A 17,032-nucleotide genomic window follows, 5' to 3' on the forward strand; every position below is an offset into this window, starting at 1 on the left:
ATTTGATTTCACTCTAAGTATTTGCACAATGATTTCTATCTTTGATCTTGTTAGTGTAGTTCTCACGGGCTGCGGGTTGAGGTGAATCATCGCAACGTTCATGTGCATCTTATCATATAGTGTGGACAGAGGTGAGGGCCTAACCTGAGGTAGAAGGAGGCTGCAGGGAGGAACTCTCTCAGCTTAGGGTTACGGAGATAGAAGCACCTTATATAGGTCACGACTGGGCTGGGCCAGATGGGCCAACTGGGCTGAGCCAGATGGGCCACAAAAGAGAACAAGAAGACAGCCCCAACAGATACTCCAACACTCCCCCTCAAGATGGGTGATAAATGTCAATCATCCCCATCTTGTCACAGGCAAGATTACACTCCTTTGATGCTAGTCCTTTTGTTAAACAGTCTGTCACTTGTTGTCTTGATCTCACATAAGCCAATGAGATAATCCATGCATCAATCTTTTCTTTAATGAAGAATCTGTCTATCTCCACATGTTTAGTGTGCTCATGCTGGACAGGGTTGTTTGCTATGTTTATGGCAGACATATTATCACACCACACTTTCAACCTTCCTTGCCTTAAAATTTTCAGCTCTCTTAGAAGGTTTCGTACCCACAACATTTCACCTAGGCTCTATGACATAGCTCTGTACTCTGCTTCGGCTGTTGATTCCGAGACAACATATTGTTTCTTACTTCTCCATGACACCAAATTTCCTCCAACAAAAACACAATACCCTGAGGTGGATCTTCGATCATCTAGGCAGCTAGCCCAATCTGCATCACAATATCCATCTACATTTAGGTGTCCATTACTTTTAAATCACAATCCTTTTCCCGGAGTGCCTTTCAAGTAACTCAAGATTCTTTGAGCTACTTCCAAGTGTCCATCCCTCGAATCATGCATATAGCGACTCACTACACTCACTGTAAATGATATATCTGGTCTTGTGTGGCATAAGTATATTAGTCTTCCAACAAGTCTTTGATATTTCTCCTTGTCTATGGGTTCTCCAGACTCTGCTGTGATTTTATTATTTTGGTCAATAGGGGTTGAATCCACTCGGCACCCCAGCATGCCCATATCATCTAAGAGATCCAATGTATACTTTCTTTGAGATAGTGATATCCCTTTTGACGATCTTGCAACTTCTATTCCAAGGAAGTATTTAAGTTTTTCCAAATCTTTCACCTCAAAGGCTTGACTCAAGCATCCTTTCAGTTTTGCGATTTCAACATCATCACCTCCCGTGATAATAATATCATCAACATACACAGCAAGGATAGTGATTTTCTGCTCAGAATGTCTGTAAAATAAGGTATGGTCTCCATTGCATTGACCATATCCCATGCCACACACCACTTGTCTAAACCTATCAAACCAGGCCCGTGGAGATTGTTTGAGACCATATAGAGATTTCTTCAGTCTACATACCTTCCCTTTAGTTTCAGGTCTGACAAATCCCAGTGGCATCTCCATATACACCTCCTCTTGAAGATCACCATGCAGAAATGCATTTTTGACATCAAGTTGATGCAAGGGCCATCCGAAATTTGCTGCACAAGAGATCAATATTCTGACAGTGCTCATTTTTGCCGCTTGTGCAAACGTCTCATCATAGTCAATGCCAAGTCTGACTATATCCTCTTGCCACAAATCTTGCCTTATATCTCTCCACTTTTCCTTCTACATTTTGTTTTACAGAATAGATCCACTTACAGCCTACTGTATTCTTTCCTTTGGGGAGATTTGTCAACTCCCATGTTTTATTTTTCTTCAAGGCCTCTAATTCTTTCATCATAGCATTGCACCATCTCGGGTCCAACCTGGCTACCTTCCAATCCTTAGGAACAGATACAGTTTGCAGTGAAGCAACAAAAGCCCGAAAAGAGGGTGACAATGCCTCGTAAGAAATATAATTTCCTACGTCATAGTCATCATAACTCAGTCGCTTTGGGCGCCCAACTTTCCTTACCCCTTTCCTTATTGCAATTGGCAAGTCTAGGCTATTATTGAACTCATTCTGAGATTGATTCTCCTCACCAGAATATATACTTGTGCTTCCTTGATTTTCAGGTCCAATGGGTTGCTCCCCCTGCCCCTGGTCTTGTTGCTCCTCCAGTGAATCTACTTGTTCCCTTTGTACTTGTCTTCTAGAGTACACAAGTGGATTCTGCAACCATCTTTGTGGTGGTACGGGTCTAGGTGGTGTAGGTGTACCAGGAATTGCAGGAATCTCCGCCACAATAGGAATTTGTTGATGTTGTTGTTGGTCACCATCTTGCTGCTCTTGATCACCACCTTGTTGTTGCTCCCCCTCTTGAGCATCACCAAGATGGTCAAGCCCCTGGAACAAGCCACTAAGATCACTCTCACCGTCATCAAATGGTTCTAACTCGCGAAACGTAACATCCATGCTTACAAATGTCCTCCTGTCAGTGGGACTCCAACACTTGTAACCCTTCTATCTGGAGGAATAGCCAACAAAGATACATTTGATAGCCCGATGATCTAGCTTGCCAACAGATGGTCTGTGATCCCTTACAAAACATGTACAGCCAAAGAGTTTGGGTGGTACAACAAAGTCATTATTATTTAGAAGGAGTTGGTAAGGAGACTGCATACCTAGAATCTTTGAAGGCATTCTGTTGATCAAATACGTAGCAGTCATAACTGCCTCACTCCATAAGAATTTGGGAACATTCATGGTAAACATAAGAGATCGAGCCACTTCAAGAATGTGCCTATTCTTCCGCTCAGCAACTCCATTCTGGGGACGAGTGTCAGGATATGAAGTCTGGTGCAGTATACCTTGCGAAGATAAGAAAATCAGCAAAAAGTTTGTTGATATATTCAATACCATTATCAGTTCTGAGCACTTGTACCTGAACATTGAATTGGTTTTTCACATATGCACAAAAACTCTGAAAACAAGTGAACACTTCATCTTTGTGACGCATAAGATAAATCCAAGTCATTCTGGAATAGCAGTTAATAAAAGTCACAAAGTACTTCATGCCACTTACTGACACAACAGGACACGTCCATACATCAGAGTGCACTAACACAAATGGGGATACACTTCTGATCCCTCTACTAACATAAGAGGTTCTCGTATGCTTAGCATATTCGCAGGCATCACAACATAATTTGGTTTTGTCCACTCCATTCATTACATCAGGAAAAACTCGAAACATTTTATCAAATGCCACGTGGCCCATTCGACAATGATGAACTAGTGCCATACTCTCCTTTCCTCCAACAATCGCAGCAAACACAGAACTAGCATCATGCCCCATCTTGTCACGATCTATGTGCCAAAGACCTCTATGCATGGTTGCAGTCCCAATCTTCTTGCTGCTCTCCCTTTCCTGAATTAAACACATATATCTATCAACTATTATATGGTAGTCCTGCTGATCAATCAGGACACTTAGAGATAGCAGATTTACTGGAAAAGCAGGAACATGTAGAACTGATGACAATTTTATGTTGGGTGTACATTGCACCGACCCCTCCCCTTTTATAGATTGTGCTGTGCCATCTGCTGTTTGGACAGTGCCTCTATGTGTGGGAGGATACTTAGTATAAGAGTCAAACTCACTAATATTCCCAGTAACATGTTTGGATGCTCCAGAATCAAGAATCCAATCTGAATTAGCATTATGAGTGGCTATAGAAACTCGATCAATATATTACCTTCATCTTTCTAGACATAGTGAGCAAAGTTTCCAAAGGTTGCTTCATTTTGTCCTTCTTCCTTTGATTGTCCCTGAGAGGTACTGGTAGTTGGCTCTGAAGCTGCTGCCATATGTGCCTTGGGTGATATAGCGTGCTGCTGTCCACCACCCCTGCCATACTGTTGTCCATATGTTTGTCCACCACCTCTGCCATACTAATGTCCATATGGCTGGCCACCACCTCTGCCATACTGCTGTTCACCACCTCTTCCTTACTGCTGTCCATATGGCTGTCCACCACCGCTTCCATCACCTCTTCCTCTGTAGCTTCCTCTGCCATGTGTGTATCCTCCTCTCCCCCTACTGGGTGTAGCAAAGGAGGTACACTGATGCTTCAAGTGTCCCTTCTGTCCACAAGTATAGCGGTAGTGTAGAAGGTCGGATGAGGGACATAATCGCTTCCCTTTGTCATATTCAGACACACTTCATCTCTGGACATAGCTGCAATGGCTTCTTTGAGAGAAGGGGTAGTGGTTTGATGCAGTAAAGCAGCCCTTCTCCCCTCAAAATCTTGATTAAGACCTTTCAATAACTTCATGACTCGCCGACATTCAATCCAGCTTGCAGCAGCACTCACACATTCCCCATGGGCAAGTTCCAGAGGATCAACATGATCTAAATCTCCCCAAAGATGCTGCAACTCAGCCACATATGCCATCACAGTTTTGTTTCCTTGTTGCAAGTCATGCACTTTATCCTCAATCTCAGCAATCATCATAATGTTCCCCTTTCCAGAATATAGATTTGATAAGGTGTCTATGACGCCCCGGAACCGGTACCCTGAGGATTCCAGCGATCCCGCCGAAATCCGCACGATATCGATTCAGAGACGCCCTCCAACACGACGTGCGCGACAAATCACACACGTGATGCCAGAGGAATTAACACGAGCGGTAACATTACAACATGATTATAATAGAGCCCACAAGATACATATATTACAACAACGACTCCAATGAGTCAAGATACAAATATACAATACAAAGATCCAAATCGTACAGAAGATCGAATACGTCCGAGTACGGACAAGATACAAATTGGACTAAGAGTCCTGAAGATAACCAGTGGCGTCCATAACCCTGCCCAGGCCAAGCCGGAAGGGTAACCTTGCTAACGTTGTCATCTTGTACCTGTCGAAGTCGGGCCATCGGTTGCCGACAAAAGGGAGGGAACAGAAGAGAAAAAGAAAAGGCGAGAGTAAGTACCAAGGAACGAACTCCGGCACGTACTTAGCGAGACTAGAAATGGCTATGCTCGCCGGGCGAGTATATATATATATATCGCCTGGGGCTATATGGTAGGTTTAGCGGCAGCAAAACTATAACCAATAGAGACACGCTACAACATCCGTCTACTCAGAGAAGATAAGAGAGCGCATAAGGTAACAGATAAATACTACACAAACATAACCCAGCCAAATACACATATCCCCTTCAACAATTGCGAAGAGCCAATGTAAAAGGCACTCAACGGTGGACAAGTTTTATTAGGTATCGGTTGTAGTAATGCTATATTACTACGCAAGTTATTATCAGATTATTAACAACAAGTATAAGGTGTAAGTTGTTCTATGATCAAGCTATACAATTCCAAGTCGTCCATAACCGCGGACACGGCTTATCGATAAGATGTACACCCTGCAGGGGTTGCCCAAATGTAACCATACGCATGCTCGACCCACTTACGACAGGTGGATGTCTCACAACAAGACCGTTCCCAGTTCAACAAGAAAGTCTAGGGGGGGCCACCCGACTAAGCTACCCGTGACGAAGTTCGGCCGTACTCCGAGATGGACTCAGGGTTTGCATCGGCGGCTAGGCGTGCAAACCACACGCTTCACTAAACGTCCCGCGGGGTACAGTACATAATATAAACACGCATGGGTAGAGCGCTCAATCTCGGAACAGATAACAAGAACTCGGGTCCTAGGGGACATTAGCGAGTCAAAGTTCCGATGCTTTCGCAAAGGGGCTTGATACGTCTCCGACGTATCGATAATTTCTTATGTTCTATGCCGTATTATTGATGATACCTACATGTTTTATGCACACTTTATGTCATATTCGTGCATTTTCTGGAACTAACCTATTAACAAGATGCCGAAGTGCCAGTTGCTGTTTTCTGCTGTTTTTGGTTTCAGAAATCCTAGTAACGAAATATTCTCAGAATTGGACGAAATCAAGACCCAGGAGCCTATTTCGCCACGAACCTTCCAGAAGACCGAAGAGCATATGAAGTGGGGCCACGAGGTGGCCAAACCACAAGGCGGCGCGGCCAAGGGGGGGCCCGCGCCGCCCTGTGGTGTGGGCCCCTCGTCAGCCCCCCGACTCTGCCCTTCCGCCTACTTAAAGCCTCCGTCGCGAAACCCCTGATGCGAAAAAACCACGATACGGAAAACCTTACTGAGACGCCACCGCCGCCAATCCCATCTCGGGGGATTCTGGAGATCTCCTCCGGCACCCTGCCGGAGAGGGGATTCATCTCCCGGAGGACTCTACACCGCCATGGTCGCCTCCGGAGTGATGAGTGAGTAGTTCACCCCTGGACTATGGGTCCATAGCAGTAGCTAGATGGTTGTCTTCTCCTCATTGTGCTTCATTGTTGGATCTTGTGAGCTGCCTAACATGATCAAGATCATCTATCTGTAATACTCTATGTTGTGTTTGTCGGGATCCGATGGATAGAGAATACCATGTTATGTTAATTATCAAGTTATTGCATATGTGTTGTTTATGATCTTGCATGCTCTCCGTTATTAGTAGAGGCTCTGGCCAAGTTGATGCTAGTAACTCCAAGAGGGAGTATTTATGCTCGATAGTGGGTTCATGCCTGCATTGACACCTGGGACAGTGACAGAAAGTTCTAAGGTTGTGTTGTGCTGTTGCCACTAGGGATAAAACATTGATGCTATGTCCAAGGATGTAGTTATTGATTACATTACGCACCATACTTAATGCAATTGTCTGTTGCTTTGCAACTTAATACTGGAAGGGGTTCGGACGATAACCTGAAGGTGGACTTTTTAGGCATAGATGCAGTTGGATGGCGGTCTATGTACTTTGTCGTAATGCCCAATTAAATCTCACTATACTTATCATGACATGTATGTGCATTGTTATGCCCTCTCTATTTGTCAATTGCCCGACTGTAATTTGTTCACCCAACATGCTTTTATCTTATGGGAGAGACACCTCTAGTGAACTGTGGACCCCGGTCCATTCTTTTAATACTGAAATACAAATCTGCTGCAATACTTGTTTTACTATTTTCTCTGCAAACAATCATCTTCCACACAATCCGGTTAATCCTTTGTTACAGCAAGCCGGTGAGATTGACAACCTCACTGTTTCGTTGGGGCAAAGTACTTTGGTTGTGTTGTGCAGGTTCCACGTTGGCGCCGGAATCCCTGGTGTTGCGCCGCACTACATCCCGCCGCCATCAACCTTCAACGTGCTTCTTGGCTCCTCCTGGTTCGATAAACCTTGGTTTCTTTCTGAGGGAAAACTTGCTGCTGTGTGCATCATACCTTCCTCTTGGGGTTGCCCAACGAACGTGTGAAATACACGCCATCAAGCATATTTTCTGGCGCCGTTGCCGGGGAGATCAAGACACACTGCAAGGGGAGTCTCCACTTCTCAATCTCTTTACTTTGTTTTTGTCTTGCTTTATTTTATTTACTACTTTGTTTGCTGCATTATATCAAAACACAAAAAAATTAGTTGCTAGCTTTACTTTATTTACTATCTTGTTTGCTATATCAAAGACACAAAAAAATTAGTTACTTGCATTTCCTTTATCTAGTTTGTTTTATTTACTACTGCTAAAATGGCCAACCCTGAAAATACTAAGTTGTGTGACTTCACTAGCACAAATAATAATGATTTCCTATGCACACCTATTGCTCCACCTGCTACTACAGCGGAATTCTTTGAAATTAAACCTGCTTTACTGAATCTTGTCATGAGAGAGCAATTTTCTGGTGTTAGTTCTGATGATGCTGCTGCCCATCTCAATAATTTTGTTGAATTGTGTGAAATGCAAAAGTATAAAGATGTAGATGGTGACATTATAAAATTAAAATTGTTTCCTTTCTCATTAAGAGGAAGAGCTAAACATTGGTTGCTATCTCTGCCTAAGAATAGTATTGATTCCTGGACTAAATGCAAGGATGCTTTTATTGGTAGATATTATCCCCCTGCTAAAATTATATCTTTGAGGAGTAGCATAATGAATTTTAAACAATTGGATAATGAACATGTTGCTCAAGCTTGGGAAAGAATGAAATCTCTGGTTAAAAATTGCCCAACCCATGGACTGACTACTTGGATGATCATCCAAACCTTCTATGCAGGACTAAATTTTTCTTCGCGGAATTTATTGGATTCAGCTGCTGGAGGTACCTTTATGTCCATCACTCTTGGTGAAGCAATAAAGCTCCTTGATAATATGATGGTTAATTACTCTGAATGGCACACGGAAAGAGCTCCACAAGGTAAGAAGGTAAATTCTGTTGAAGAATCCTCTTCCTTGAATGATAAGGTTGATGCTATTATGTCTATGCTTGTGAATGATAGGACTAATGTTGATCCTAATAATGTTCCGTTAGCTTCATTGGTTGCCCAAGAAGAACATGTTGATGTAAACTTCATTAAAAATAATAATTTCAACAACAATGCTTATCGGAACAATTCTAGTAATAACTATAGGCCATATCCTTATAATAATGGTAACGGTTATGCTAATTCTTATGGGAATTCTTACAACAATAATAGGAATACACCCCCTGGACTTGAAGCCATGCTTAAAGAATTTATTAGTACACAAACTGCCTTTAACAAATCTGTTGAGGAAAAGCTCAATAAAATTGATATTCTTGTTTCTAGAGTTGATAGTCTTGCCTCTGATGTTGATCTTTTGAAATCGAAAGTTATGCCTAATAGAGATATTGAAAATAAAATTGTTACTACAGCAAATGCCATCCAAGTTAGAATTAATGAGAATATAAGATTAATGGCTGAACTGCGTGCTAGGTGGGATAGAGAAGAAAATGAAAAACTAGCTAAAAAGGAAAATGTAGCTAAAGTTTGGACTATTACCACCACTAGCAATGCTAATGATTCGCATGTTGCTGCACCTCCTACTATTAATGGTAAAATAATTGGTGTTGGCAATGCTTCTACTTCTAGTGCAAAGCGCGCAAAATTACCTGAAACTGCTAAAACTGCTGAAATTGCCTGTGATAAAACTGCTGAAATTTTTTCCAACTTTGGGGATGATAATCCCATTGCTTTAGATTGTAATGATTTAGATTTTGATGATTGCCACATCTCTGAAGTTATAAAGTTCTTACAAAAACTTGCTAAGAGTCCCAATGCTAGTGCTATAAACTTGGCTTTCACAAAACATATTACAAATGCTCTCATAAAAGCTAGGGAAGAGAAACTAAAACTAGAAACTTCTATTCCTAGAAAGCTAGAGGATGGTTGGGAGCCCATTATTAAAATGAGAGTTAAAGATTTTGATTGTAATGATTTATGTGATCTTGGTGCAAGTATTTCTGTTATGCCTAAAAAAGTCTATGATATGCTTGACTTGCCACCATTGAAAAACTGTTATCTGGATGTTAATCTCGCTGATAATGCTAAAAAGAAACCTTTGGGGAAAGTTGATAATGTTCATATTATGGTTAACAATAACCTTGTCCCCGTTGATTTTGTTGTCTTGGATATTGAATGCAATGCATCTTGCCCCATTATATTGGGAAGACCTTTTCTTCGAACCGTTGGTGCTACTATTGATATGAAGGAAGGTAATATTAAATATCAATTTCCTCTCAAGAAAGGTATGGAACACTTCCCTAGAAAGAGAATGAAGTTACCTTATGATTCTATTATTAGAACAAATTATGATGTTGATGCTTCATCTCTCGATGTTACTTGAGTTACACTTTCTGCGCCTAGCTGAAAGGCGTTAAAGAAAAGCGCTTATGGGAGACAACCCATGTTTTTACTACAGCATTTTTGTTTTATATTTGAGTCTTGGAAGTTGTTTACTACTGTAGCAACCTCTCCTTATCTTAGTTTTGAGTTTTGTTGTGCCAAGTAAAGTCTTTGATAGTAAAGTAAGTACTAGATTTGGATTACTGCGCAGTTCTAGATTTCTTTGCTGTCACGAATCTGGGTCTACCTCCCTGCAGGTAGCTCAGAAAATTAAGCCAATTTACGTGCATGATCCTCAGATATGTACGCAACTTTCATTCAATTTGAGCATTTTCATTTGAGCAAGTCTGGTGGCCTAATAAAATCCATCTTTACGGACTGTTCTGTTTTGACAGATTCTGCCTTTTATTTCGCATTGCCTCTTTTGCTATGTTGGATGAATTTCTTTGATCCATTAATGTCCAGTAGCTTTATGCAATGTCCAGAAGTGTTAAGAATGATTGTGTCACCTCTGAACATGTGAATTTTTATTATGCACTAACCCTCTAATGAGTTGTTTCGAGTTTGGTGTGGAGGAAGTTTTCAAGGATCAAGAGAGGAGTATGATGCAATATGATCAAGGAGAGTGAAAGCTCTAAGCTTGGGGATGCCCCGGTGGTTCACCCCTGCATATTCTAAGAAGACTCAAGCGTCTAAGCTTGGGGATGCCCAAGGCATCCCCTTCTTCATCGACAACATTATCGGTTCCTCCTGAAACTATATTTTTATTCCGTCACATCTTATGCACTTTGCTTGGAGCGTCGGTTTGTTTTTGTTTTTTGTTTTGTTTGAATAAAATGGATCCTAGCATTCACTTTATGGGAGAGAGACACGCTCCGCTGTAGCATATGGACAATTATGTCCTTAGGCTCTACTCATAGTATTCATGGTGAAGTTTCTTCTTCGTTAAATTGTTATATGGTTGGAATTGGAAAATGCTACATGTAGTAATTCTAAAATGTCTTGGATAATTTGATGCTTGGCAATTGTTGTGCTCATGTTTAAGCTCTTGCATCATATGCTTTGCACCCATTAATGAAGAAACACTTAGAGCTTGCTAATTTGGTTTGCATATTTAGTTTCTCTAGAGTCTAGATAATATCTAGTATTGAGTTTTGAACAACAAGGAAGACGGTATGGAGTCTTATAATGTTTACAATATGTCTTTTATGTGAGTTTTGCTGTACCGTTCATCCTTATGTTTGTTTCAAATAACCTTGCTAGCCTAAACCTTGTATCGAGAGGGAATACTTCTCATGCATCCAAAATACTTGAGCCAACCACTATGCCATTTGTGTCCACCATACCTACCTACTACATGGTATTTATCCGCCATTCCAAAGTAAATTGCTTGAGTGCTACCTTTAAAATTCCATCATTCACCTTTGCAATATATAGCTCATGGGACAAATAGCTTAAAAACTATTGTGGTATTGAATATGTACTTATGCACTTTATCTCTTATTAAGTTGCTTGTTGTGCGATAACCATGTTTTCTGGGGACGCCATCAACTATTCTTTGTTGAATATCATGTGAGTTGCTATGCATGTCCGTCTTGTCTGAAGTAAGAGAGATCTACCACGTTAATGGTTGGAGCATGCATATTGTTAGAGAAGAACATTGGGCCGCTAACTAAAGCCATGAATCATGGTGGAAGTTTCAGTTTTGGACATATATCCTCAATCTCATATGAGAATAGTAATTGTTGCCACATGCATATGCATTAAAGAGGAGTCCATTATCTGTTGTCCATGTTGTCCCGGTATGGATGTCTAAGTTGAGAATAATCAAAAGCGAGAAATCCAAAATGCGAGCTTTCTCCTTAGACCTTTGTACAGGCGGCATGGAGGTACCCCATTGTGACACTTGGTTAAAACATGTGCATTGCAAAGATCCGGTAGTCCAAGCTAATTAGGACAAGGTGCGGGCACTATTAGTATACTATGCATGAGACTTGCAACTTGTAAGATATAATTTTCATAACTCATATGCTTTATTACTACCGTTGACAAAATTATTTCATGTTTTCAAAATAAAAGCTCTAGCACAAATATAGCAATCGATGCTTTCCTCTTTGAAGGACCATTCTTTTTACTTTTATGTTGAGTCAGTTCACCTATCTCTCTCCACCTCAAGAAGCAAACACTTGTGTGAACTGTGCATTGATTCCTACATACTTGCATATTGTACTTGTTATATTACTCTATGTTGACAATTATCCATGAGATATACATGTTACAAGTTGAAAGCAACCGCTGAAACTTAATCTTCCTTTGTGTTGCTTCAATGCCTTTACTTTGATTTATTGCTTTATGAGTTAACTCTTATGCAAGACTTATTGATGCTTGTCTTGAAGTACTATTCATGAAAAGTCTTTGCTTTATGATTCACTTGTTTACTCATGTCATTACCATTGTTTTGATCGCTGCACCCACTACATATGTTTACAAATAGTATGATCAAGATTATGATGGCATGTCACTTCAGAAATTATCTTTGTTATCGTTTTACCTGCTCGGGACGAGCAGAACTAAGCTTGGGGATGCTTGATACGTCTCCGACGTATCGATAATTTCTTATGTTCTATGCCATATTATTGATGATACCTACATGTTTTATGCACACTTGATGTCATATTCGTGCATTTTCTGGAACTAACCTATTAACAAGATGCCGAAGTGCCAGTTGTTATTTTCTGCTGTTTTTGGTTTCAGAAATCCTAGTAACGAAATATTCTCGGAATTGGACGAAATCAAGACCCAGGGGCCTATTTCGCCACGAACCTTCCAGAAGACCGAAGAGCATACGAAGTGGGGCCACGAGGTGGCCAAACCACAAGGCGGCGCGGCCAAGGGGGGGCCCGCGCCGCCCTGTGGTGTGGGCCCCTCGTCAGCCCCGACTACGCCTTCCGCCTGCCTACTTAAAGCCTCCGTCGCGAAACCCCTGATGCGAAAAAACCACGATACGGAAAACCTTACTGAGACGCCGCCGCCGCCAATCCCATCTCGGGGGATTCTGGAGATCTCCTCCGGCACCCTGCCGGAGAAGGGATTCATCTCCCGGAGGACTCTACACCGCCATGGTCGCCTCCGGAGTGATGAGTGAGTAGTTCACCCCTGGACTATGGGTCCATAGCAGTAGCTAGATGGTTGTCTTCTCCTCATTGTGCTTCATTGTTGGATCTTGTGAGCTGCCTAACATGATCAAGATCATCTATCTGTAATACTCTATGTTGTGTTTGTCGGGATCCGATGGATAGAGAATACCATGTTATGTTAATTATCAAGTTATTGCATATGTGTTGTTTATGATCTTGCATGCTCTCTGTTATTAGTAGAGGCTCTGGCCAAGTTGATGCTAGTAACTCCAAGAGGGAGTATTTATGCTCGATAGTGGGTTCATGCCTGCATTGATACAGGACGATGTGAGAAAGTTCTAAGGTTGTGTTGTGCTTTGTTGCCACTAGGGATAAAACATTGATGCTATGTCCAAGGATGTAGTTATTGATTACATTACGCACCATACTTAATGCAATTGTCATTTGCTTTGCAACTTAATCTTTGGAAGGGGTTCGGACGATAACCTGAAGGTGGACTTTTTAGGCATAGATGCAGTTGGATGGCGGTCTATGTACTTTGTCGTAATGCCCAATTAAATCTCACTATACTTATCATGACATGTATGTGCATTGTTATGCCCTCTCTATTTGTCAATTGCCCGACTGTAATTTGTTCACCCAACATGCTTTTATCTTATGGGAGAGACACCTCTAGTGAACTGTGGACCCCGGTCCATTCTTTTAATACTGAAATACAAATCTGCTGCAATACTTGTTTTACTATTTTCTCTGCAAACAATCATCTTCCACACAATCCGGTTAATCCTTTGTTACAGCAAGCCGGTGAGATTGACAACCTCACTGTTTCGTTGGGGCAAAGTACTTTGGTTGTGTTGTGCAGGTTCCACGTTGGCGCCGGAATCCCTGGTGTTGCGCCGCACTACATCCCGCCGCCATCAACCTTCAACGTGCTTCTTGGCTCCTCCTGGTTCGATAAACCTTGGTTTCTTTCTGGGGGAAAACTTGCTGCTGTGCGCATCATACCTTCCTCTTGGGGTTGCCCAACGAACGTGTGAAATACACGCCATCAGGGCTCACAGATGCCTCTGCTTACAATTTTAGTTGTTAACAATTAAGTAAAGCATGTGTATCTCCAACAAACTAATATAGCATTTGACAACCTCCCACCAACCCAACATATCCCGATAACAGATCGAGATAAACAACAGAGCCTAAACACGCCTACGACTCGCAAGGCTCAAACATCAAGCAACGACTATGGGTAAGGAATGATACATATAGGATTATTATGGTAAACAAGTGGAATAGGACACGTGACTCGATAAAGAATCGCAACATAAAGATAGCAGTGCGAGGGAGAGAGTAAAATAGGTGAAGAGAGAGGGCTCGCCTGTGGAAAGCTGCAGAAGAACTTGTCGAAGAACTCGTCGTATCTCACATCACCACTTTGTGATCCTATCCGGGAAGAAGCAAATGATGGAACACACAACGGGTGCAAGTCTTACTACTACGAAGGAAGAATCAGCATGATTGAGATGATTTGCATGGCATGGCAGCGATGGTGCAATGTAACTTATCCAATTTAAGCGGAGTCGGAACCCCGGACAAACAAATTACAGTTGAAGTTGCAAATCTACCGGCAATTTAAGTGTTGGTTAGCATGGCATAGCATGGTGATACGTCTCCAACGTATCTATAATTTCTGATGTTCCATGCTAGTTTTATGACAATACCTACATGTTTTGCTCACACTTTATGATGATTTTATGCATTTTCCGGAACTAACCTATTAACAAGATGCCGAAGTGCCAGTTCCTGTTTTCTGCTGTTTTTGGTTCCAGAAAGGCTGATCGGGCAATATTCTCGGAATTCGACGAAACGAAGACCAAACATCATATTTCACCGAGACGGACCAGGACACCGAAGGGGAGTCAAAGGGGAGGCCTGGGGACCCCAGACCATAGGCCGGCGCGGCCTGGAAGGGGGGCGCCCGCCCTATGGGGTGGGACCCCCAGGCGCCCTCCTGCGCCGCCTCTTCGCCTATATAAGCCCTTTCGACCTAAAAATGCGATACAAATTGACGAAACTCCAGAAAGACTCCAGGGGCGCCGCCGCCATCGCGAAACTCCAATTCGGGGGACAGAATCTCTGTTCCGGCACGCCGCCGGGATGGGGAAGTGCCCCCGGAAGCCATCTCCATCAACGCCACCGCCTCCATCATGCTCCGTGAGTAGTTCCCCCATGGACTACGGGTTCTAGTTGTAGCTAGTTGGTACTCTCTCCCCCATGTACGTCAATACAATGATCTCATGAGCTGCCTTACATGATTGAGATTCATCTGATGTAATCGGTGTTGTGTTTGTTGGGATCCGATGGATTGTTACTATAAAGTTTATGAAGTTATTGTTGCTGCAATCTTGTTGTGTTTAATGCTTGTCACTAGGGCCCGAGTGGCATGATCTTAGATTTAAGCTCTATACTTATTGCTTAGATTGTATCTACAAGTTGTTTGCACATGTCTATGTCCGGAACCCGAGGCCCCAGAGTGACAAAGAATCGGGATAAGCTGGAGGGGAAGGCTTAGGTATGAGGATCACATGTTTTCACGGAGTGTTAATGCTTTGCTCCGGTGCTCTATTAAAAGGAGTACCTTAATTTCCAGTAGATTCCCTAGAGGCCCGGCTGCCATCGGCTGGTAGGACAAAAGATGTTATACAAGTTTCTCATTGCGAGCACGTATGACTATATATGGAAAACATGCCTACATGATTAATAATCTTGATGTTCTGTCTTAATGCTATTTCAATCCTATCAATTGCCCAACTGTAATTTGTTCACCCAACACTTGTTATTGGAGAGTTACCACTAGTGTAGATAGCTGGGAACCCCGGTCCATCTCTCATCATCATATACTCGTTCTACATGTCATTGGAAGTAGTATCAACTATTTTCTGGTGCCATTGCCTCTGTGTTACTATTACTGCTGCTTGTATTCTTGTATTACTGCTCTCATATTACTGCTGCTTTCACATCGCCCCTGTTACTAGTGCTTTTCAGTGCATGAATTGAATTGACAACTCAGTTGTTAAGGCTTATAAGTATTCTTTACCTCCCCTTGTGTCGAATCAATAAATTTGGGTTTTACTTCCCTCGAAGACTGTTGCGATCCCCTATACTTGTGGGTCATCACATGGCAAGGGTGAGCTACTTCAATATTAAATGGAGCGAGGAATCCCTAATTGGAAATACCAAAATACTCCGCATATTATGTGAGGTGAATAAGCATGACTATCAATGAGCGACATGATGCGAGATGCAAACAGATGAATGGATGGCATATTCATGTTCTTCACATTTTTCTGATCAATTTTCATATATAACACTTTTTATTTCGAGTTACAGATTAAAAGATATTGATTTTCCAAGTTTTAGCAAATTCCTGCAATTTTCAGAAAATAGAAAAAGGCCTGGGACGTTTCTCACCGAAGGGGAAGACAACCTGCGTCACTGACGTGCGGGCCAGAGAAGCTGACTGGGTCGCTGGCGAGGCAGGAGGGACTCCGGGTGTGTTTGGAGGACTGCAGGGGGGTTTTCCATAAAACGGTCAGAAGCAAGGACGGCGGGGCGATAGAGAAAATGTTACAGGGGGTTGGTTGCAAAACGGGTCAGATCTGGATCTTGAGTGATTTTCTCACCGGAAGAGGGACTAGCTGGAGCCGCTAACGGACGGACCCCGCGGCCACGTGGCTGCCAGCGTGGCGAAGCGTCACTGCAGATGCCCTCCAACCGTTCGACAGAAAAGGGATGCCACGCGCGGCGAGGGAAGAGGCGGTCACCGTGGCATGGCGCGGATGCGCGCGGACGTTGCGGGCCACCCCAGCAAGCGAGAGTGGGCGCCTCGGCTTCGCCTCATCGGAGCGGACCTGGGGAGGGCGGCGCCGCCGGCTGGAAGTCATCGGAGAGCGACGGCGGTGAGGTCCTGCGGCGGCGATGGTCGGAAACAAGATGAAAAGGGGATCCCGGAAGCAAGGAAGGTAATGAGGGTGTCTGGGAGGTGCGCGAGGATACCAGGAAGCTCGACGTGTTGATGGCGGAGGTAGAGGAAGAAGGGCGGCGCCGGAATTGGTGATTTTTCTCGCCGGACTTCACAAAGGGAACGGCGATTTGGCGACTGTAGAAGGCTCCTCCGGTCGATTCCGTGCACCAGGAGGAAGAGGGGAACGAGGCGGAGATCTG

Source organism: Lolium perenne, chromosome 7 (genome assembly GCF_019359855.2).
Source record: "Lolium perenne isolate Kyuss_39 chromosome 7, Kyuss_2.0, whole genome shotgun sequence".
Classification (NCBI taxonomy): domain Eukaryota; kingdom Viridiplantae; phylum Streptophyta; class Magnoliopsida; order Poales; family Poaceae; genus Lolium; species Lolium perenne.